The sequence below is a fragment of the Rhinopithecus roxellana genome, chromosome 3 (assembly GCF_007565055.1).
Source record: "Rhinopithecus roxellana isolate Shanxi Qingling chromosome 3, ASM756505v1, whole genome shotgun sequence".
NCBI classification, from domain to species: Eukaryota; Metazoa; Chordata; class Mammalia; order Primates; family Cercopithecidae; genus Rhinopithecus; species Rhinopithecus roxellana.
The window spans coordinates 133,990,951-134,015,309 of NC_044551.1; the positions used below are offsets into that span (position 1 = coordinate 133,990,951).

The 24,359-nt window shown below is 34.8% G+C and overlaps 1 pseudogene; it reads left to right on the top strand.

Moving 5' to 3' along the window:
- The window catches only part of LOC104668101, a 145,136-nt pseudogene extending 128,483 nt beyond the window's left edge, over positions 1–16,653 (top strand).
- Positions 16,654–24,359: the final 7,706 nt, after the last annotated feature.

Below are 24,359 nucleotides of genomic sequence, written 5' to 3' on the forward strand. Positions count from 1 at the left end.
GTAATTGGCTGAGCCAAGCTATGAACCTATATCGATCAACCTTATACAAACTCTCATTGGGTAAAAAATGGAATTTTACGGAATTAAAAAAAATTTTATTTCATATGTAATTCCAAAATTGGGTCTCCTACGTATAGAATCTTTGCCAACTCCTAGTGTATAGGATCAAAGTGTTATAAAGACAGCTGAAGTGTGTTCAGTAACTGTTATTAGTCAGGCATAACAGTTTGTGCTGTCGTAATGAACAACAACAGAAAGTTTCTTACTTGTTCCCTTGGAAATAATACCAAGCATCTGAGCTCACATGTCATTATTCAGAGTAATTCTGATGCCCTTGCCTACTTTAAGGGAATGAAAAGTCATAATCCTTTTCACATGTCCACATGAAGCAGAGATCCAGAAGTATTGGTGAACATTAGGGATGTCTATGAATTAACCACTTGGATAATCTGTGTTCTTTATTTCTTTGAAGGTGGATTCATAGAGTTGAGGAGCAACCTCTGCCTAATAACATGGAAAACAGAAACTTATTTGGCCATCTTTGCATAGCTAGTTCCATCTTCCTACATCATATATTACATTTGTGGGTGCTGCATTTAAATAAGGTCTGAAATGGGTCTTTCTACATTTATACTCCAAATGAAATCTGTTGTCAAAAGTCAAAAATAGAAACCTTTGAGAAAAATAGATATACTTAGCCTAGAAAGAATAATTTTATCATAAAAGAACTTCCCAAATAAAAGAGGCAGATACATTTATTTATCTTTATTCCTCACTCTTCTTTAAAACACTTTATCAAAAGAAATGTGCACATGCCGTATCATGCTAAATAATACAAACACATTAAAATGTTATTAGACAACACTTCCCCAGCTCTGCTACCTGAGTTATCCAATGTTAAAATTTTAGTGTGCATTATTTGAGATATGCCTCCATGCTTATAATAATATGGAGGGATTTTTCTCTTAACGAAAATTGGTTCATGTGATACCCATTTTTCTACAACTGCTCTTTTCTATATCAAGTGCATATTTTCAGATCAGGATATATTAATTTCACTCATTCATACTAATAGCTACAAAATATTCCCAGTTAAAATTGTACCTTAACTTCTGCAACCATGTACCATTCATCTATTTGCAGATATCTAGATTATGTCCAGGTTTTTGCCATTATAACCAATGGTAAAATAAATCTCATTGTATATGTTTTATGTATTATCACTTTTTTACAAAAATTCTTTAAAATGAAGAGGCTAAGTCAAAAGATACATGTATATGTTAAAATTAAATAATGTCATATTACTTTCCAAGTGTTTACTATACTCACATACATCATTTATTGTTGATATGGTTTGGCTCTTTGTCTTTACTCAAATCTCAAGTGAAATTCTAATCCCCACAGATTGAAAGAGGGGCCTGGTGGGAGGTGATTGGATCATGTGGGAGGATTTCCCACGTGCTATTCTCATGACAGTGAGTGAGTTCTAATGAGATCTGATGGTTTAAAAGTGTGACAGTTCCCCCCTCGTGCTCTCTCTCTTTCTGCTTCCACTTTGTGAAGAAGGCTCTTGCTTCTCCTTCACCTGACACCATGATTGTAAGCTTCCTGAGGCCTCCTCAGCCATGTGGAACTGTGAAAAAATTAAACTTACTTTCTTTATAAATTACAGTCTCAGTAGCAGTGTGAAAATGAAAATGGGCTAATATGATTGTCTATCTCTATCTCAGAGGCATAAATGGTAGGTATGTTTCTCTTCTATCTCTATAAAATTTATGGCACCTAAAGATTTGCTTGTAACTTTTATTTTTGCTCATCAAACATACATATAAGTTATCTCAAGAAGTAATCTAAGGAGGGAAAATGGAGAGAACAGATAATAAAGAGATAAGGGGTAACTAAATTTTTAGGCATTCTACTTCACTAATTAGAATATACATGAAATCTTGAAAATTTCTTTTTTACTTGACCAACCAAGTATAGTTCAAAGATCCCCACATCATGACAAGGTACATGTCCCAAGAGAATACTCATTATTTCTTCAGAGGTTGACACACATTCAAACAAAGGATACTTGTGGTAATCTATTCTGTCTACACAGACCCTATTAACCTAGAATAAGATAAAGTACTCTGCTTTAGAAGAAATTCTGCATTTATAAATTGCAAAAACATTTTATCTCCTAAAATATATATAATTGGATCTCAATATAATTTCAGAAGTAAAACAAAGAGAAAATCAAAATCAGAATTGTATGCCATGGAAGTTAGCATGCAGAATATCATAGCCAAAAGGATAAATAAAATTAAGGACATTTAAGAACTGACACCAGAAAACATAATCAGAAGAAAGAAGTGTTTTCCCCCTTTATTTTTCTATGCCATCATTATCAATGGTCAATTACAACAATTCATTAGAGCACTACAGTAATGAGAGTTAATTGGTAGATTTCACTTTTGTGTGGCTAGTGAACTATGGTCTGTTATGTGATCACAGGCTTTGACCCAATCGCATGTATATCTCGTTATGTTTTCCAGGGTCTGAAGATGCTTGAGGACAACGAACAGATAGAATAATTAAAACCCACCACCCAACGTGGAGAAATGATGTAATGATTATAAAAAAAGCATGTGTTACTAAGAAAAATTAAGCAGCAACATATTCTGATCTGCTGAAGAATAGCAAGTTAAACATGATAAAATTCCTAGCTTAAATGGTTAAAAGTTCAAAATCAACCTTCTAAAGTTTTATGTCATTTTTACATACCATTGTATTTTAAAATCCAGCCAAACATATTCTCTTCAACATTATTATGAAATTACATATTGTATATTCCATTCCTAGTCTTAGACAGGACTTCCCAGAAACAGACTCTAACATAAGCCACATATGCAAGTGATTTATTAAGGAAGACTTCCTTCTAGGAGAAACCTAGAAGGGAGTCAGGATGCAGAGTATAGAAACAAGAAGCAGTTAAGTAATGGAAGATTTCATGCAAGCTCCCACATAGGGTAACTTCAGACTGATCTTGCAAGGAAATTCTGGGATGTAAGTTTATCATAAGATTGTCCTCTCTGGATGTAAGAAAGCTGGGATTTCATGAGTCAGTCAATCATTAGCTTATGTGCTCCTAAGTAACTCCAGTAACTCGAGGGCAATCCTCTGAAGAGAATTGCAAGTGCATGCTGTTAGATGCGAAAACACATGAAAAGTGAGAAAATGGTGTGCAGGGATTGTAAATGGGATCTGCAGGGGTCTGAGTAGAACACTGGCAGTGCTTGCTGCAATCTCAAATATTTTTTAACATTACCCAGAAAATTTCAAAACCAAGCATTCCCTGTATCAGTCTCTTTAAATTGGGTTATGCTGTAGTTTAAAAAAAAAAAAAAAAAAAAAAAAAAAAAAAAAAAAAAGATCCCTCAATGGCTTAAAATAAAGGAAGTTAATTTTTGTTCAGGATACAATTAGCGGGGGCGGGGGCTGGGGAGCTCTGATCAATGAACTAATTCAAGGATCGAGGTTCTGACAGTGAGCCATCATATTAAATGTTATCAACTACTGCCCCAGAGAGTATAACTCTAGAAGATTCTGCACTGGTAAGGCTCCGAATTGACACACATTACTTTTGCTAGGAATTCATTGAGTGGAAATAGTTTCATGTCCCCCTTCCTGCAAGCACAGCAGGACCTGAAAGTGATGTAACAGCATGGGCCTGAATGGTGAAAAATTGGAAATACTGAACAAGTTAATAACCAACACAATACCTGATGAATTCAATATCCAAACCATCACTTTTGAATAAGTCAGTGTTATAAATAAGTAAAAATTTACTTCAATTTTTAAGTTGAAACTAAATTTTTAATTATATAATTAGTTATAAAAATTAAAAATTTTCCAATTGAATTTATAAAGTCAAAAAACATACAGATGGCTCAAAAAGATCAATAATTTCTGCGTTATGTTTGGTGGAGTTGATTTCTGTTAACTTAAATCACAAATTGGAAAGTAGTAGACTGGAGATCATATTGAAATAGACAGTGTTAGATAATAAAATGTAAAATGTAGATATCTTTTTAAAAAACTTATGTTAAGAGGAATAGGAAGAAAATAGCAGAAGAGCTAGAAGAAAAGGTATATATTTCTCGAGAACAAAACCAAAATATCCAAAAATCCTCCCATCAGAAATGGTGGACCAGGAAGAAACACAATAGTAGAAGACAACTTGGTATTTTGCATGGATGAAAGTTCACCAAAACTACTACAGTATATATTGTTATTAAGCATACACATACATATAGCCCTTTAAATGATCAGCTATATGTATCATCATACATATGGTGGCCAGTTTGGAAATCTACAGCTCAGCATTAAGTTATGCAATATAAAACGATATAAGAACAAATACTGGGGACTGGATTTCCAAGGCAATATTGAAGAAGATGGTACCATGCTGAATAGAGGAAAATGTATTATTTTGTAGAAGAGTTACATTTAGAAGTAGATAAATTATTCAATAAGAAACATGATTATGTGATGGTAAGATTAGACTAGAAATATTTAAGTATATTTAGAAATCAAGTGTTTGTTAATCAACTGATTGTCAGTTAATGGACAAAATTTATTCACCATCTACTATGTTAGGTAATATAATCTTAAATTTCCTATTACTTGATATCAGTCAAAATATCTGTACAGAGAAAAAATATTTAGAGAGAATTATCAAAAATATGTAGTCCATTCATACTAGAATTTAGATCTATGGTGATATACGTTTTTTGAAGGAAAGTCTGTGTAATTGAAAAAAAACTTGCAAATTGCTTTTTATCCTCATTCAAAATAAAAATATGCCTATATTACATATCATGGGGAAAATGCATATTCTTATATTTTAGATTATTTATTAAAATAGTGTTACTGAGAATATTAGCACTTAATAGTCTACCTCTATATGTAAGTTAATTATCTGTATATGTAACTCTTCTACAAAGTAATACATTTTCCTGTATTCAACATGATACTCTCTTTTTCAATATCGCCTTGGAAATCCAATACTAAAATATTTATTGTGGCAGTATTGAGATAATTTACTAATTTCTCATCTTTTACATTGCATAGTGCGTTAGACTTCATTCCTTGATCCAGCAAATATTTATTAAGTGCTTGTTAATAACCAATGTGTATTAATTTATCTTGTTCCACCAGGGTTAGTATCATTATCCCTCTTTTATAGGTGAAGTTATTTGCCTACATTAAAATAGTTAATTTCAGAGTTTGTAGGAAAGCAACATGTATCAGCACCTATTGTGTGCCCTTGCATCTCACTAGCAACCCTGGAGTCACAGAGATGAGTAAATAATAATCTCCACTCTTCTCTACCTAAGTATTTCTTATCCATGGTTGTAAGATTTTCTTAATAAAACCAGTGAGAGAATGGAGAACCTTGTACTTAGGAGCAATGATGCCATCAGTTTCCAAGAAGGATCAGACGAATGTAAGCTGAAATGAAGTTCTATTTTGAGGTAGCTGAAGTTGAAGCTTTGGGACCATTTGCAGAGATGTTGCTCCTCACTTCTTCTGCAGAATTTCAGAGATTCTGAAATCTCTCCTTGTACCAGCTGGACCATCAAAGGGTACTATGACTGGATCACATATTATAAATACTACCTTCCCACAAAAATACCTTTTATTAGATTGTACCATGGCAAGATAGCATTTCCCAATATTTAGAATTTTGGGAAATATTTAGAAACTCCTTACTCTGTCATACATGTTTTCAATTTTTCTTTCTTCCAACATAAAAATGTATAAAAATTTGTTTCTTAACCTTAGTTTCATGAATAGTTAATATGCATCTTCGAAGCAACTCATTTCCTTATACCTTGGAGATATTGATTACATTTCCCACTTTTGATTGGTTTCTAAAAAGCTTAAAGTTGAATTTGTGGTCTACCTTTAGCACGTGTATAGAACTTCAGGGCAAATATTTTATGTACCAACCTCAATTTGGCTGGATTTTACTTTTTAAATTTTTACTCTCCCTTTCCTTTGACTTTCTCACACATTTAAAATTCATTTTGTCTTGCATGCAGGTTTATAAGTTCTAATAAATTATTTTTGTTAAAACTCAAAATCATGGTAAATAAGTAACTTAAAACAACACTCTGGAATTTATTTTCAAGGAAACATATTTAGAGCTAATAAAATTTTTTGTTGAAAAGGTTGGAAACAGCAGTAGCAATACAATTCTTGGATAAATCATTGGAAATAAGATAATTTTGAGAAATGCTGTTGATAAGATAAGAAATATGTAAGTGAAAGTTTCAGAGATACAAATCATAGATATAGGCTGAAAAACAGCACAGATAGCATTCATGGTTTTACAAGCTGAGCTGTTGGTAGAACCAGTTTTCAACCTTTCCTTGTTCCCTTGCTGGGGAACATGGCTATTGATTGTGTATGAAACAAGCACACTGGAAAACTTGAAAAGTAAAATATATCTATAATTATATAAGGTGCCAGTGGAAGATACAGACACTCTGCAGCTAATGACTATAGATTTATTTACAAGGAGAGACATAACCTGAAAGATCCTCCAAACACATTTATCCCAAACCCTGTGAAACGAGGCTAAGAATCTAATAACAACAGCCAAACATAAAGGTCATGACTTTGGACTTAACTGTAAGTTCTTGAATGATTATATTTATATATTTATATTTATATAATATATATCATATAATAGATAATATATGAATATATACTATGTTATAACTTATACATATAATATATATTAGATTTTTTATATTTATGTAAAATATAATCATTCAAGAAGGCTGACAATAATTAAGCCCATTGACTTTCATTTACTGGTGACGTGGTATGCTTCCATTAATCACTAAGTGGGTTGCAGAAATATCTCCCACACCTGTTGACTTTCATTCTAAAATCTAGAAGTCTCAATCACAAATAAACTATCTATGTATTTTAAAAATTCACTTGGAAAGGAGAGCCATTACTATTAACACATCAGAAATAATATTGTGTACCTGAACATACAGAGAAATTATCTACTTTTGATCTAAGATGGTTGGCATGATGTTTAACCAGTGTAAAACATGAAGGATATAGACATTTACCCAGAATAGTTAACATGTTAAAGAAATTTGTTTTCCATTTTTATAAGGTATTAGTTCATAGCCTTAATAATCCCTTTGACAAGCAACCATGTCTGGGAATTATCATGGCATCTAATCCAGGTACTGAGCTTCCTGGAGAGAATCCAGCAGAGTCGTTCATATAAACCTCCCATAGCCAGGACAAGTAGGGAAGGGATGAAATGCCTGTGATTCGAAGTCCAATGGCCTGAGCTGAACTCCTTTTGTGGAGAAACAGGATTCTTAATAGGATTAATTTCAATAATGTATGTAATGAACACAGCAACTGAATAAAAGCATTTGATAATTTGCTTTTATTTCTCGCTGTGAGAAATTTTAACCTTAATAATCTGCTTATATCTTGCCCATTGAAACTTAATTTAACTTAACTAACATAAAGTATATCTTAACATGATTTATTGAAGATTTTTATCTTAGATCCTTTGTAGCTCACTTAGATTTAAAATAAAATAAGAATTAAGACCATGACTTCATCAAATATTTTTAAGCAAGCATGTTCATAGATCAATTGTGAAATTAAGGACAAAAAAGATTAATAGCAAATAAATGTCTGACATATTTTATAACTATTCTTTATTGAAAATTGTATCATTCAATGCATAAAAGGGGTTTTAGAAAACCACTTTCTCAAGTTAAACATGATCAGATGGGAGGTTTTACTTACATTAATAAATTGAATGAACAGTTTTAATTAAAAACGCATGCTATTTTCAAAATAATGCTGAAGAGTAGATTTCTGATCAATTTTAACTGCCAGATGGGAGATTTTCTTAAGCTGTTTTTAATATTTCACTTTCATGAACACATCACTTAAATATGCTGCCTACCGATCTCAAGTACAAATGCTATTCAGAGCATTAAAGTAATGCAATAACTTAAGTACTTTTTGGTAATTTTTGTTTATAGACTTTAAATATAAAGCATGAAATTCAATAATTGAATTAGCACAGCTCTTTATCAAATTGCTCTAAGTAAATTTCCACAGTAAGCACATTGACGAAGAATTACAATGTACCTGGTTAATAAGTTACAGTTGTGCTGAGATGATAATTTGACAAGTGTCATGAACGACTACAGTGAGAAAAATAATGTGCACTTTCCATAAGATTTTTATTTATATTAAGTTTTATAAAATTAAGTTATGCTGATATTTATAATTGAATATGTTAGCGTTAGTATAATAGAGAGGGTGGGAGAGTATCCCCTATTTGCAACATTTTATATTTGTCTAAAAATAACATTTTGCTTCTCAAAATATCCTAGTGATGTAAGGAAGCTATTACTCCATTTAATAAGTAAGAAAACTGGGAAACAGAGATTTAAGGCTTTGCCCAAGACAAAACACTAATTAAGTAATCTAGGTCTGGAGTCTCTCATCATGGTGTTCAGTTTTCACCACTTATCCCATGTTTATGGAGAGTCAAAAGGGCTGAATTTCATTGATTCCCCAGTTAAATGTGAAAAGAATTAGAACCTAGAAGGAAAAAATGAGAAGAACTCATGTTTTACTTTCCCTTAAAGTTCTTCACAAAGCCATAGCATGTGATTATTTTTACTTCCTTCCTCATCAGGAGGAAAAATAAGCAGCAAGAACACTAGTTTCAAAATGATCCATAAAATATCCATAACAGGATCTTTAGGGGCCAGTATCATTTCACATCAGATTAATAATTAGATGCCTTGCTTATCTATAGCTCAGGACTGGGCTGTGTACCTTTTACTTTATTTTGGCTTCATTATTACCTGTGTTTTCACTTTTGCAAAGAAAGTTGTTTTAAAATTTCTTAGTGAGATTCAAGCAAGGGTTTGAGAGTTTGCAGAATGAGTTATATTATAGCATTCCCCACCTATCCATGATTTTTCTTTCTGTGGTTTCAGTTACTCACAGTCAACCTCAGTCCAAAAATACTAAAGTATTTTAAAAGACAGAGAAAGAGACCACATTCACATAATTTTCAATGCAATAGATTGTTAAAATTGCTTTATTTTATTTTGAATTACTGTGTTAATCTCTTACTGTGCCTAATTTATAAATTAAACTTTATCATAGGTACATATATATAGGAAAAATTATGGTATATATAGGGTTTGGTACTAATCAGTTTCAGGCATCCACTGAGGGTTTTGGAACATAACCTGTGCAGGTAAGGGAGGACTTCTATACTAGAGATTTTAGAGTTTAGCAGCCACAGTGAAGAACAGGATCAGGAGATCAGGGTATAATACACAAACACAATTAGGAAAGAAGTCATTTAGAGATGGGAACATCTTCAAAAACATGGATATATGTCTAGAAGGAAGGTCTGAATCTATAAGTTCAAATCAAAAGCAAAAATATGGCATATGAATTTCTTTCTCTCTGCTCAGACTAAGGATAAATTTTAAAATTCTTGATGGCAATCCCAGAGAAGACCAGAGAGAACTAATGCAGTGAAAGAGGCAGTCAATCAGCATCAACAATGTCAAACTTCAAATATCATTTCAATACTTCTAAGGCAAAGTGTCTATGCCAGACACTCTGCTGATCATTCTCATGTGTGTTATCTTATCAATTTAATATCCTTATGGGGTAAATAACAATATTTTCATTTTACAAATGAGGAAACCAAGATCCAATTACTTGGAATAATTTTTCCAGATAATAAAAGGTATAAGCAGGATAATTCCAAGGTTTTTGAAAATCAGTGTATTTATGCTGAACTTCTGGATGTATCTCCACAGAACAGACTTTAATATGAGAGCCATGAGCACGTTCTGCAAAAATGATGCAAACTCCTTTTTGAGAACATGGATGTAACCTGTGCCAAGGATTACAGTGTCCCAAGTGTATCTGGAAAGTATATCTGATTCTCTCTGAAAAGAGAGCTATGGTATCTCTTCCTCATTCCATTCATGACATAAAAAAACTAATTTGAAATTGATGGTCTTCATTCTGATTCAAAAGGACAACTTGATTACTACCTGGTGACTCATGCTCCAGGACTACTACAATGTGAAATACTTTTTTGTCAAGTCTTTGCAAAGCATTCTCACAGTAAATATACTCAAAATTTTCATACTTTTTTTTTATAGTGAAGATACCTCCTATTGTGACTACTGCAATTAGTAGCTTGATCTCAGACTGGGCAAGTGTTTATAGGCAGTTGTTGTACCAGGATTCTGTGAAGAGAGAAATTAAGAAGAACTTTATTAATTGCCTCACCATTTTGTTCCCAGCTGTCTTTTACAGGCAATGACAGAGGAATAAGCAAGGTAATTTTCTTGGTAAAAGTCAGTAAATTGCCTTTTCATTGAGAGAAAAGTTAGGGATGAAATTATCAAAGAGTGCAGTGACTGTGAAAAGTCTCAGGCTAAGGCATAGCTTATATAAAGTTTGCTAAATTACCTTGCAAAGATGGTGAGTCCATGCATTGGAAAGTAGTAGTTTCATTTGGGAAGCCCAGCTTCTGTGAGTCTGGAGGGCTGATTCCATGAGTACCTTCACAGATGGTAATATAAATACCCTAAGGTGAAGGTTTGTCTTGGAAGCTAGAGTAGAATTGATTCCTCAGGTTGATTACATTTTTCCGGAAAAAGCAAAAGCAAGATGGTGATGTTATGGGAAAACTTAGAAAAATTTTGCAGAGGGGAAAAGAGTGGCATCTGATGAAAATGAGTCTTTACTTCATTACTTAAGGAGATTAAGGTCAAAGCATACCACCACTGTGCAACATTCTCCTACAGCAAACACTTCACATGGTTAGGATATCTGACACAAACTACTAACTGTTCACAAGCCCTCCTTTCGTCCTTCTGGGTATACTAGTAGACTACATTCCTCAGTCTCCCCTGCTGTTAGGTGGGGTTGTGTGATGCTTCACAATAAGGCACATAAAAAATCCCCAGGCAATCCCCCATGCTGTCATTATTTTCCCTGGCCTGGCAGCCAGATGCAGAGGATACACTAGAGGCATTCTGGATCCTAGGAATCCTAGAAATGGCAGAGTCACTAAGTCAAAGGAATTTGAGTTCCCTCAACCCATACTTAACTGAGACAGAAGCAAGAAATAGAGCTCTTAGTGATTTAAACCACTGTAATTTGGGATGCATTAGTTTTGCATATAGCAACCCTTGACCTGACCAATACAGCAAAAAAGTATTACTTTTATCACCCTACAACTGTAGTTTTCAATGCTCCCAACTTCCTTAATGTCCACATCTCTTACATTTTAGGAAACAAACTTTGTATGCTTTCTCAGATTCTCTTGACCACCTTTTCTGCTCTCTCTTTTCTGGTCAAGTCTGCATTCATATTATGATCACTGGTTTACCTTTGGACTTGGATGAAACAGTCCATAATACAAGGGATCTCTCTGAATGGCACTGACAAGCCAGGTTATACAAGCCATCAGTGTAGGGGTAAAACACTCTGCATAAGATTTGACCAATAGGTAACTCGAGATGGGAGAAAGCTGGGAACACACATTTCTCCTCCTTTCCCTCTCCTAGGAATGACTCATTCTTATCACACTTCCGAAGAAGTTCTATGTGTTGTGTGAACACATGCACTATGCATCTGGCAGTATCTTAGTGACTCATCATGCAATGGTGACCAGTGTTGTAACATAAGGCATTAAATTTCTCTTCAACTTCCTCGCTTTGCTTCTGTTTTTCATCTATACTTCAGTGGGCTTAAATCTTCTAAATAAAATAATAGCATCTTAATCTGTACCTCAGGCTCTGCTTTTTAAAGAATTCAGCTAAATCAACTTATTTGCATCATTATTAGTTCAGTATCTAGTCTCTTATGTTCTTGTCCTCCCGCAGGCCCCAACCTGACAAATCCTTGTCCAAGATGCTATATAAAGTTTTAGACAACAGTAATTATAATCTCATGCACAATGGTACAAAAGCCCTAAATATAGGAATACTGAATTTCTGACATGAAAGTTTTATAGAGAATCCTAATGATCATCAGGATCACTGCAAAGAAGTACAAGACCTGTCCTCTGTCTTTATAAAGCCCTGTTTAGCAGGCTACAAATTAGTAAAAAAGATCACTGGACACAATGAGACATGTGTTATAACACAGGTATGTGTGTCAGATTTTATGGATGGCAAGCTGGATAGATTGTGATAGGAGTCTTTCCCATGTCTCTAAAATCACATTAATAGATAACTAAACAGAAATCCTAGGTAGATTTTTTTAAGGCAAATATCATAATTAGACATTTGAGCTACATACATTATTTAATTACTGTTCTTATTGGTCTCTTTCCTATCTGTTTACTTTTACTAAGCATACAGTCCTCATCTGACTAGGCAAACCCTTTGAAGTTCAAACACTTACCATCATTTCTGCCTTAGGGAAGTTTTAAAATGAGTTATCTTTTCTTAGCATGTAGTTGAACATAAGAAAAAATTAAAAGAGCCTAGAATTAGGTATTAGCTCTATACTTTCATTATGTTGTTTAAATTCCCTAAAGATCAGAAATAACTATATTCAAAATTTAAAGGAGACATATTTCAAAGTCAAAAATTGTCCCTGTGGATTTTACTAGGAGCATTGGTTCTCTTTCACCAGTTCAGATGACCGATAGCATATACCATAACAACATGAGAAGAAAATAATGCATCTGTGAGGTTTCTTCTTTATCAGGCCATCTTCTGATCATTTTACATATATTTTTTCATTGAATTATTATCATTGCCTCATAATGTAGGTTACATTATCCCTATTGTCTGGAGAGAAAACAGACTCAGAAGATTAAACTTTGTGTAAAATCACATAACGAATCAGTCATTGGGACATACTTCAAACTCAGATTTTTATATCTAAGTTCACCTAGAACATTAAAAAATACATATATGAACAATTGTAGGCTAAAATACTTCTAAAAATCCAAAAGTACCTGCAGTAGTTTAAGTGTACTCTTGTAATAAATAGGGTAACACAAAATATACAAAATAATATTGTATTAAATTATACCCTTCTGATCATTCAACTTTTTGAAAACAAATGAAGTGAGGCATAGATTTCTCAGTAAAAAAAACTCTGGCATGCTTAATAAAGTAACCAATGTTATCTCAATGAACACAAAATATAAGAACATTCTTCTTTCAGTGGGCATTTGGCAACTTGTAAGGGAAATCAGGCAGCTGGGTCACTGCATGGTAAATTATTCAAAATTCAAATATATTCGCTTCACATCATAGCCTGAAACAAATTCCAGATGTGTTAAAAAGTAGATTTTACTGAAAATTAAGTCAAAGAGAAAAGAAAATTATATTGATATTTATCAAACCTCCAACAAAGAAATTATTTTCAATTCTTTGAATATGTAAAAAATGCACAAAGGAAAATATCAGTAAATAGTACCATAACATTTAAAATGTGAATATAAAAAAATTTTAAAGTTAAACTGAGAAATTTTCCAACAAATGTAGTATTGGTTTAATGACTTGATTTTATTTTTATGCATGTGAAGGATGCATGTGAAACATTCAAACTTCTGATAGAAAAGTCACTAATAATATGACAGATACATGGATAAGGGTTTAAACAGATAATTGACATTTAAAGGAAACAGAATTATCAAATACAGATTTGAGAATGTAAGAACTTTCTTGTAACCAGAAAATGTAGATTAAAGCAAGTACCATTTGACATATAGAACTACAAAAATAAATAAGTAAATAAATATCTAACATGCTGGTGAAAGTATAGTGAACTTACTATCCCATTCATTCTTGATGACAACATAAATGAGTATAATTCTTCTAGAAAGCAATTTGACAAATACCTTGTCAAAGGCAGGCCCAGTCCTTGGAATCTAGCCTAATGAAATCAGTCAAAATACTGAAAAAGTTACATATATGAAGGTATAGCATTACACTATGAACAATTTGAAGCACCCCAATGTCTACTAGTGGGGGAAGGTTTTAGTATATTATCACTGGTCCACTAGATAAAATTTATGACTGTGTTTAGAATATTAATTGTAACTACTGTTAAAGAATAAAGACAGGCCAGACATGGTGGCTCATGCCTGTAATCCCAGCACTTTGGGAGGCCGAGGCGGACGGATCACCTGAGGTCAGGAGTCGAGACCAACCTGGCCAACATGGTGAAACCCTGTCTCTACTAAAAAAAAATACAAAAATTAGCCGGGTATGATGGGGAACTCCTGTAATTCCAGCTACTCAGGAGGCTGAGGCAGGAGAATTGCTTGAACCTGAGAGGTAGAGTTTGCAGTGAGCAGAGATGGTACCACTGCACTCAAGCCAGGGCGACAGAAGGAGACTCTGTCTCAAAAAGAAATAATAAAGAATGAAGACAATTATAATACTTAAACTTTGTATTTATTGATGCAACAAATATGGATATGTTTGTTATAAGTATACATTTTAAATTGTTTCCAAATAACTGGAGTGGATAACATTAAAATCCTAATAACAGTTAAATTTTGAATTCACTTTTAACATTTGTCCTATTTTTATAATTTTATTTTTAAAATATTTTCTGAGGCGGGCTTCTCTCTCTCTCTCTCTCTCTCTGTCTCTGTGTGTGTGTGTGTGTGTGTATGTGTGTGTGTATATATATATTTTTGTTTGTTTGTTTGTTTTGAAACAAAGTCTCACTCTATTACCCAGGTTGGAGTGCAGTGGTGCGATCTCGGATCGCTGCAACCACTGCCTCCAGATTCAAGCAATTCTCCTGCCTCAGCCTCCTGAGTAGCTGGGATTACAGGCATGTGCCACCACACCTGGCTAATTTTTTTATTTTTAGTAGAGACAGGGTTTCGCTATGTTGGCCAGGCTGGTCTTGAACTCCTGGCCTCAAGTGATTCTCCTGCCTCGGCCTCCCAAAGTGCTGGGATTACAGGGGTAAGCCACCACGCCCAGCCTACATGTATATATTTTTAAAGAGGTTACATATCAAGATTGTGTTAGAACTGATATCCCAAATGTTGGGATAAGAAATAGCATGATCAAGATGAATAGGTGACAAACAATAAAAGTCAAAACATAAACACTAGGCCAGACGTGGTGGTTCATGAATATAATGCCAGCACTTTGTGAGGCCAAGGCAGATGGGTCTCCTGAGGTCAGGAGTTCAAGACTAGCCTGGCCAACATCGTGAAACCCCATCTCTACTAAAAACACAAAATTAGGGCTGGGCGCGGTGGGTCACATCTGTAATCCCAGCACTTTGAGAGGCCGAGGCAGGCAGATCACTTGAGTCCAGGAGTTCGAGACCAGCCTGGCCAACATGGTGGAACCCCATCTCTACTAAAACTACAAAAAATAGCCGGGCATGGTGGTACACGCCTTTCTAATCCCAGCTACTCAGGAGGTTTGAGGCAGTAGAATCACTTGAACTTGGAGGCAGAGGTTGCAGTGAGCTGAGATCATGCTACTGCACTCCAACCTGGACAATGGAGTGAGACGTTGTCTCAAAAAAAAAAAAAAACAGATAGCTGGGCATGGTGGTGGTTCATCAGGTAAACACAGCATTATGATGCATGCAGTCACAGTTAAGTAATATCTAATAATATAAATAATTTATGTTAAATTCACTTATACCATCTAGTGTCATATAGGGTAATGCCCCCAACTTTGCAAATGGATGTTTTTCAATAAAGAAATTAGAAAATTGTCCTGAGAAAGTTATCACTTTGGCTGGACTCACTAATGCCATCTTCAAAGGCTTCCTATGATAACTGACAAACTGGAAGAGGACATCAGCAGCTTTATAACCAATAGCACAGGTGCCAGTAGACCCTTGATCATCCTAATCAGTGTGACCCTTTTATTGGAAAAGGTGGTTGCAAAATCAAGGAAATATGAGAGAGTGTAGAGGCTCAGGTGCAGCTGACAGAGGATATGCTCCCAACTCAACTGAGTGGGCCATCACTATTGCTAACACTCTGCAATCCATAATTGAGTGTGTCAAACAGACATGCATAGTCATGCTGGAGTCTCTCCCAGTACCCCAGGAAGGGCATGACTATCCCTTACCAGCCCAAGCCATTATTGAGTTCTCTGGTCATCTTTGCAGGTGGTAAGGACAAGTATATCACAAGCAGCAACAGCGTGAGCTTTCCCCACACCACCCTGTCCATGTGCTTCAATGCTTATCTGGAGGGATCACCTCTAGAGTTGACTAAGCTGCACCAGTGGGCAATGCAACAGGCTTATTTTCCCACGACTCATGGCGACACTGGATTCAGTGCAGGTTTGGATGCATCTGCTCCAACTACTTCTCATAAACTCACCATTCCAAATCATTTGATTGGCTGAATAATTTCAGACATCAAGGCACCCAAATCAAGGAGATCCCTCCGAAGTGTGGGGTGCAGATCAAAATTTTGAACCCAGTGGAAGGATCTACTGATAGCAGAGTACAATCACTCGATCTGCTGCCAGCATTAGTCTAGTTCAATATCTAATAAATGTCAGGCTTTCCTCTGAGACAGGTGGCATGGGGAGCAGCTAAAATAATGTAGATTCATCCATAATATCTTTCTGCTGTTCACCACCATTCATGATCCATCTGTTCTGAACAGTGATTCCAGTTTTTAATAGTTCGTAAATTTTCTATTTCTACACTTTATTATCTAGTCATGATTTTTAATTAAAGCCTTTTAATTCCTTTAAAAAATAGAAAGTTAATTTAGCCAGAGAGAGAGAGGATAGATATAGACAGACAGAACAACAGACAGAAAAATAAATGTCTCCTGTGCCTCAGCATTTTGTATACAGAGTTCCACCCCTCTACATGATAATAACAATATTTCTTGGCACTAAGTTACTGGAAACAGCTCTCCAACAATAAATCTGCACATCACCTGGTTCTCAGTATGCACGCAGCATGTGCAAGTCAGATTGATTTGAACCTGTTGATATGAGTTGATAAACCTCATAAACACAAGAGCTATAAAAATGACTGATACTGACTTTTGAAAAGTTCACTTTTCTTTACATACTAACCAAATATTTTCTATACTCAAATGATATCTTTGAAACCTGGGAGTCATCTGAGTTAGTATGGAGCTTTGCTCTTCCCTCTCACTTCCCTCCTCCTATTGCCATTAGGACAATACAGTAATCGCCACCATTTACTGAACCTTGTGCTTCCTATTTGCCAAGCACTTGGCATCTGCTATTTTATTTATCTCTTCACAACAAGCTCGTGAGGTCTAGACAATGATTCCTGGAGGGCTATGCACGACTCTTGAAAACACACTAGCAGCAGTCCTTCCTTCTATTTGCTCATAAGACTCATTGGGCCACCACTCAGAAACGCGCTATGGAAGAAAAAAATTAAGGATTTATGGTTTGTACTGTGATCTTCTCACACAGGTGATCTAAGAAAAGGTGCAAAACCAGACATGAGGAGTAAATTGTTGCAGCAGAAAGGAAATAAGCCTAAAAGTTATCTATTCCTACTTCCATTGTTTAGTTTGGGTGATCTTAGTTAAAGTCATTTAAACTCTTCAACTCTTCAAGCCTCAGGGACCTCATATTCATACACCAAAATGACCACCATTTTAATCAAAGCTTTTTTTTTTATAACTGTAACAGAACTCATATCAGACATTCTTAAGCAAAAGTAAATTTGCCAGAATTATACAGGGATGTTGTTAGGACCATAGCTGCATTTTTTCAGAATTTTGAATCCAAAACTGGAATGTTATCAGGAACCTAAATAGTTCCTTTTGCGGGGGCAGAACTCCAACACCCGCCAGAAGGCATAGATTTAACCCCTAATTTCACCACTTAATTGTCTCATCCCTTAAACACTTGGGAATTTTACAGTAGGGCTTACCATAGTGCATGGCCCTAAGCAGGCACTCAACAAATGGAGTCTACTTTATCATTATTCCGTCATCAAGAAAAATTTGATAATAAACAATGATATACTTAGCCCCACAGAGTTGTAAGATCATGTTTCATAAATCATTAGGTATGCGGAAGCAGTATAGAGAAATTAAGGTTTTAGGCTGTAGAGTCAGTTTGCTTGTACACAATTCCAAATCTACTACCTATTAGTTGTGTGACCTTAAGAAAGTAAATACTGATTATGATAATAAGAGCATCTGTTTAAGTGGTGAAGATTAAATGAGGTAATATATAACATTTAGTTTGGATCCTGATGGTTACTGAATTTTCAATAAGTATTAGCTACAAAGTTAGTATTTTTAAAAAAATCTATGTGTTTAGAAATAATAAATTTTAAATAAACCAGGGAAATGGAAAACTTGAAAGGAATCAAAAAGCTATTTTAGAACTACCACAACACAGTGGTGTGTAAGGGGAAAACACAGTCTATCTTGGCCCCCACTTGACTCTTGCTGTCTTGAGTCTTCCCTTTTATTCCTTTGAAAGTCATCAGGAATAAAGAAATGACTAAGGTGACATAATTTAAATGGCTTCCTATACATTCTAGTGCAGCATCAGCACCACCTGAGAACTTACCAGAAATGCAAATTCTCAGGCTGTTCCTTAGACTCACTGTACCAGAAGCTCTTTGGAGGGGTAGGGGTGCAGCCCACTGTGTTTCAACAGGCCCTCCTGGTGACTCTCAGAGCCACAGAACAGACGACTCTGGCTATGAATTAGAATCACCTATTGAGCTTAAAAAAATATTGATGTGACTACCAGGGCCCTATCCTAAAACAACTGAATTAAAAAATCACTGAGGATAGGGCCAGGATATTAATATAAGTGTTTTTAAAGTATGACAAAAGTTTCCCTCTATAGCCAGAAAAAGAATCATTGCAATTATTCTTTCCACACAACCATAATGCAAGTGGTTCAGCAGTCACCACTCAGGTTGTCTCTGAAGAGCATTCAGAATTGGTCCTAAGCTCCTCCAGTCCTCACATTATGGATGCTTTAATACTTTAAGATCTCCTCATTCCCTACCTCAGGTTAACACTCCTTCATGCACATCTAATCCCATAAGGAAACCAGTTCTTAGATCCTTTATTCTTACTGATAAAAATCTCAGTCAACCCAGAAGAATATTTTTAAGTGAAATTTTATACGTTAGACAAATGAAATTTCAAACATTAGCCAAATGAAGTATGGGGCAGGGAAGTGGGGAACCCTTGTCACTATTTCTTTATAAATTACCCAGCCTCTTTTGTCGGCTACAATGAATTACAAAGCATTGATTATTACATTGTATTGAGTGGCATACCTTAATGAATACTAACTCGTTTCAGCGCTTTTTGACAACCTACCGAATTAACTTAACTGACTGTATTATTATGAGATCAGCTACTCAGCAGCAGCAAAGGTGCTAATTGGTGCATTTAGTAGCAGTGAAAATATAACCTACAAAGATATTTGGAGGTAGAAAAATGGGAGTGCATTGATAACATAAACTAGAATGATTAGATTTCTGTCTATTACGTAGGGCAACAAAAATAAAGCCATTTTAATAGAATCATGTCAAAGGACCTATGTCTCCTGCTTTGAAAACAAATGTGTTGGCTTCCTGTCAACATTTTCACGGCTTAGCACCAGGAGGTCATTACCCTTGGACAATGCTCAGTTACACAGACATTATCTCCAATTAACAGGTTTTAACTATAACAATTTCTCTTTTATTGAAAAAGTTTTTTTTTTTTTAATAAAAAACTACAAAAGTGAATCCATAATCTTGTCTCCTTGACTGGGATTAGGATGATTACATGTACCCTTACACACATACACACACATGCACACATCTGAGTCAACAGAGTAGTTTTAACGTCCTTGAACTCTTTTAAAAGCATGGTAGACAAATATTCCAATCTTTACATAAACACTTTGCAAAGACAGCTTTTTCATCAAAAAATAGTAAAATAAACCTTTCCCCATGTTGATGAAGCCAAGACATTTTGAGTGTTTCAAATTTCTAAAATAAAGTAAGTACAAATGAAACATTTATCAATTATAATGCATTATGTTTTCTGTCTCATTTCAGAAGGTATTATGGTAATAATTCTGGATGATGGCCAGAAGCTCAGAGGAGAATTTTTAACACCCTCTCAATAGACACATTTATAGCTTTTAACTATGCAGAATACTGGTCTTATCAGCGCATAGCAGGGAAATGATTAAAATATTTCAGGCGAACTCAAACTTGGTTGTCCTTAGGTGGAAACGAAGCATCATTCTGGGCTGAAACCTCCAATTATATAAGATAGGAAGTCACAGAAAGACATCAGATTCATACACTGTCAGTCTACACGACAGATGGTAGTGTCTGGCAATGCCTTTTTTATAACAGAAAATATTATTATAAAAATATCCACAGAAGACATTTTTAGTTCCTTGACTTAATATGTGGAAAAATTAGAGATTTTTATAGAAATTAGAGGTTTAATACTCAATAGTATGAAACAGTAGTTTTCTTTGAAATCTATGCATTAACTATTCTGTCATTTCTTAGAGAACTTTTTATAGTTGGAAGTCATCTGTTATTTTAATCTCTCTCTTTCTCTCTCTTTCTCACCCATCTATTTAAATTCAACCTAAATCTATATGTTTTTATACAACAGTTAAATCACACTATCGAGTGTTGTGATGTGCTGTAAATCACATTTTAGCCTTCCCCTCTGTTATTACAAAAGAACTGCCTTTATCTCAAAGGGGTATTTCCTTATAGATGAAGTTTCTTGAAGGTAGAATTCTCCTGAGAGCCACACGTTTGAGTGGCATGTTCTTAAGCATATTGCATTATGTGTCAGTATAATTAGCATGTTCTTCTGGATTGTAAAAAGTAACAATAGCTGACAGCTGAATATGTAGGGAAATGGTCTGTAAAACTATCTAAGAACTAGGGAATCTAGTCCTTGTCTGGAACAAGCAGGTGTAGCACAGTTTTTGTGATCCTGTTTTGAAAATGAATGGAGGAGGTTTAGACTCCCAGGTGGTTAGACCATTCCTGTCTCATACTCAGACACCATGTTCAGTGTTTATAGTGTGGGGTGCAAAGCAAGCCCAGAGGGTGGCTGAAAAAGAGAGAACAGAAATGGAAATATCACTGCCTGGTTTTGGCAAAGTACATAAGATGTATCAATATAGCAATGGAAACATCCCCAAGATTTCAAAGAATCTTACTAACAGGAAAAGGTCACTGTGTTCTCAGAAATGTTATATATTACAGCAGTGCTTATTCTCAAACTACCAGAGAACTGTAATTCTGGTTCTACCTCATCAAAATGAGCCTGGAAAGGTGGGCAGTTAGATCTGTTGCATAGCTAGGACAAAGATGCAGAATGTGCAAAACTCATCGTTAGGTAGAAATAAGCAGCAAAAGCAAAATAGCCACAGCAAAAAAAAAAAAAAAAAAAAAGCTATTTTGGAGAATTTTATGAGGCAGAGAATGCCCTCTTAATTATACATACTGGAAAGACTTTTCAAGGAATTGAAGGGGTATTAGGACAGCCCACAGGATAGCACGTTTTCTTCCTTCCCTGGAGCGTACTTGTGTTTGTGATCTACTTGCTGAATTTCAAACTAAAATGATAGGAATGACCATGTCTCAAGTCATTCTCACAACTAGCTTTTCTTCTCCTAAACTTTACTTTGTGTATAAAAATTGTTGAAAGATCACAGGTTTTTATTTTCAAATGAAATTTGGAATTAGAAAATAGTAAACAAAAGCCCTGAAATTTTGAAAATAGAAGAGGAAGGCCTAAGCAGATTTACTACTGAATTAATTACTGACTTCACATATATGTGAGTATATTTATATGTGTGTGTGTGTGTTTCACTTTCATCATCTTTCTATCTGTGACCCTAGCATAGGAAAAGAACACTGCAGCTTGATTTTAAAGGCACCTACTACTGTCACTGTAACTTTAACTTTCAGACATGTTATTCTTTGCAATATGTCCCACCCCCATTCTCCAGACTTCCGTGTGTAAACCTACCAAACCCTATAGTTTAAAGAAGCCACAGGAAAGGGCTCAGACAGTATCATATTGAGGGTTTAATTTTCCTTTAAATGTATAAACCAATGTAACAGCATCACATGGACTAGAAAATACACAGTCTTTTACTCTGAACCAAAAGCACACACCCCAGTATCAGCTGTAACTTGATTTCATTCACCTCTCTACTGTCTCAACAACTATTTACTGTGGCAGAATCCCTCTCACAGTAACAACAACTCATTTAAATGTATATGTCACAACCTTTTGCCTTTGGAGACATAGGAGTATAATACAAAAAGTTTCTGTGAAGTCTAGAGCCTCAGATGTCCCACATTTATTTCTAAATTCCTCCATTAGAAACACACCATGTTCTATTGGAGGTTCTCTTTTATAGTACAGCCACTTCTAGGATGTCTAGCTTTTTAAGTCAATACACTTTAGAGAGAAAGTCTTAAGCATTCTTGAATTATAAAAGAAGAGGGTCTTCTGGCCGAGGAATAGGTTGTGGCACCACGAGCACAAACATCTTGAATATGCTGACTGGGACCAGTTTATATGGGTGGTTACCCATGGTAGGCAGTTTCCAGTGTAACAGACCTCTGGGGCCTTGTTCCTTTTCCTGAAATAACTGAAGGTTTTTCTCAAGGACTGTCCTAGCAAATGCCAGTTATGCTGTAGGAGTGTTTAACTCTGGATTGATGATTCATTAACATTAATACATCATTTATTTCTTACTTCAACTAATATTTATTAAGGTCCCCAATATGTAGGAATAACAATAGTAATAGACAATAGGAATAACATAGTAATCATCCACAAGAAGAAAAGTGAAGTATAGATTAAATTGGATCTGTATAGGTAATAATTCATTTCAAAGCAGGGTTATTTGTGATGTAATGAGTTTCATATTACACTGGATGATTTCTGAAAATCAGAGACTACTTGGCTAACTCCAGATAACTAGACAACTATCCCTTTCCTGGAGAGAGTCAAAAAAAGCACCGGAACGACTTCATTTTTCCAAATGCTTGGGTTGAATAAGGATGTCCAGATAGTCTATCACAGACTGGTCTCAGTGTGGACTGGACCTAAACCTGAAGCAGTCAATCAGTTGTTTACTAAGAATCTCATGTTCAACACGCTTTGTGCTTAGGACACAAAGAAATGTGAAATTCATTCCCAAGTTGAAATATGGGCTATAAGCCTAAAAAATACACACAATTAAGTAAATGGCATGTGAGTTCTTGAATTCAGGTCAAATACAAGAGAGTACTGGAAGAGGCAATGGAAATTTAAATAGTCTTAGTGGAGCATTCATTCAATTTCTGATACTATGAATCTCTGTGTTACAACCCACATGAATTCCCATTCATTTTCACACCAAATTTATAAAACTTAGCATACATGTTAAAACTCAGAATTCGTGGTTGGTTCATCAAAGCAAGTCCTATTTAAATATCTCTTTGTACTCAGAATATAGCACAATGCATTGACTCATAAAGCATAACAAAATAAACACTTTTTAAAAAGTGTTAAAGAACATTTGGAGGACATATAATAATAATCTTATTTTATTTTGGTTGTGCTGGTAATATATAATTTTTCTGAGTTATTCAGTTATAGAAAGATAATAATTAACTAAAACAAACCTTATTCACCAATATATAAAAACTGGCAGTATAGTTACACTCCAATTTGTTAAAGAAATTTTGCAGAGCAAAAACGTAAATATTATATTTGCTCATTGAAAGTCATGTTAAAGTAATTTTGTTTATGAAAGCATTGAAGGGAGAGAGAAATGTAAACTTTTTTTCTAATAAACTCTCAGAGCTCAATCTTGTATATATAATATTAATGATTTAGAGTTAGAATAAATTTTAGCTATTTGTTGGAAAAGGAAATGTATTATGATTGAACACATGTACTCTTTCAAAACCTGTCTGCAAACATAAGCCTATGGCTGTGTTTTTAATTTAACTTTGATGCAGTTATCCTTTTCATAAGTATTAAAGTTTAAAATTAAAATTTAAATTATTCACATATTTTAGCAATATAATTAATGGAAAGTAATGACAGATAGATGATGTGGTTAAATATATATACATAATATGTATGCATGTGCGTACAAAGAGACAGAGTTGGGCTGGGATCCCAGCACTTTGGGAGGCCAAGGCAGGTGAATCATCTGAGGTCAGGAGTTCAAGACCAGCCTGGCCAACAACGTGAAATGCCATCTCTACCAAAAATACAAAAATTAGCCAGGTGTGGT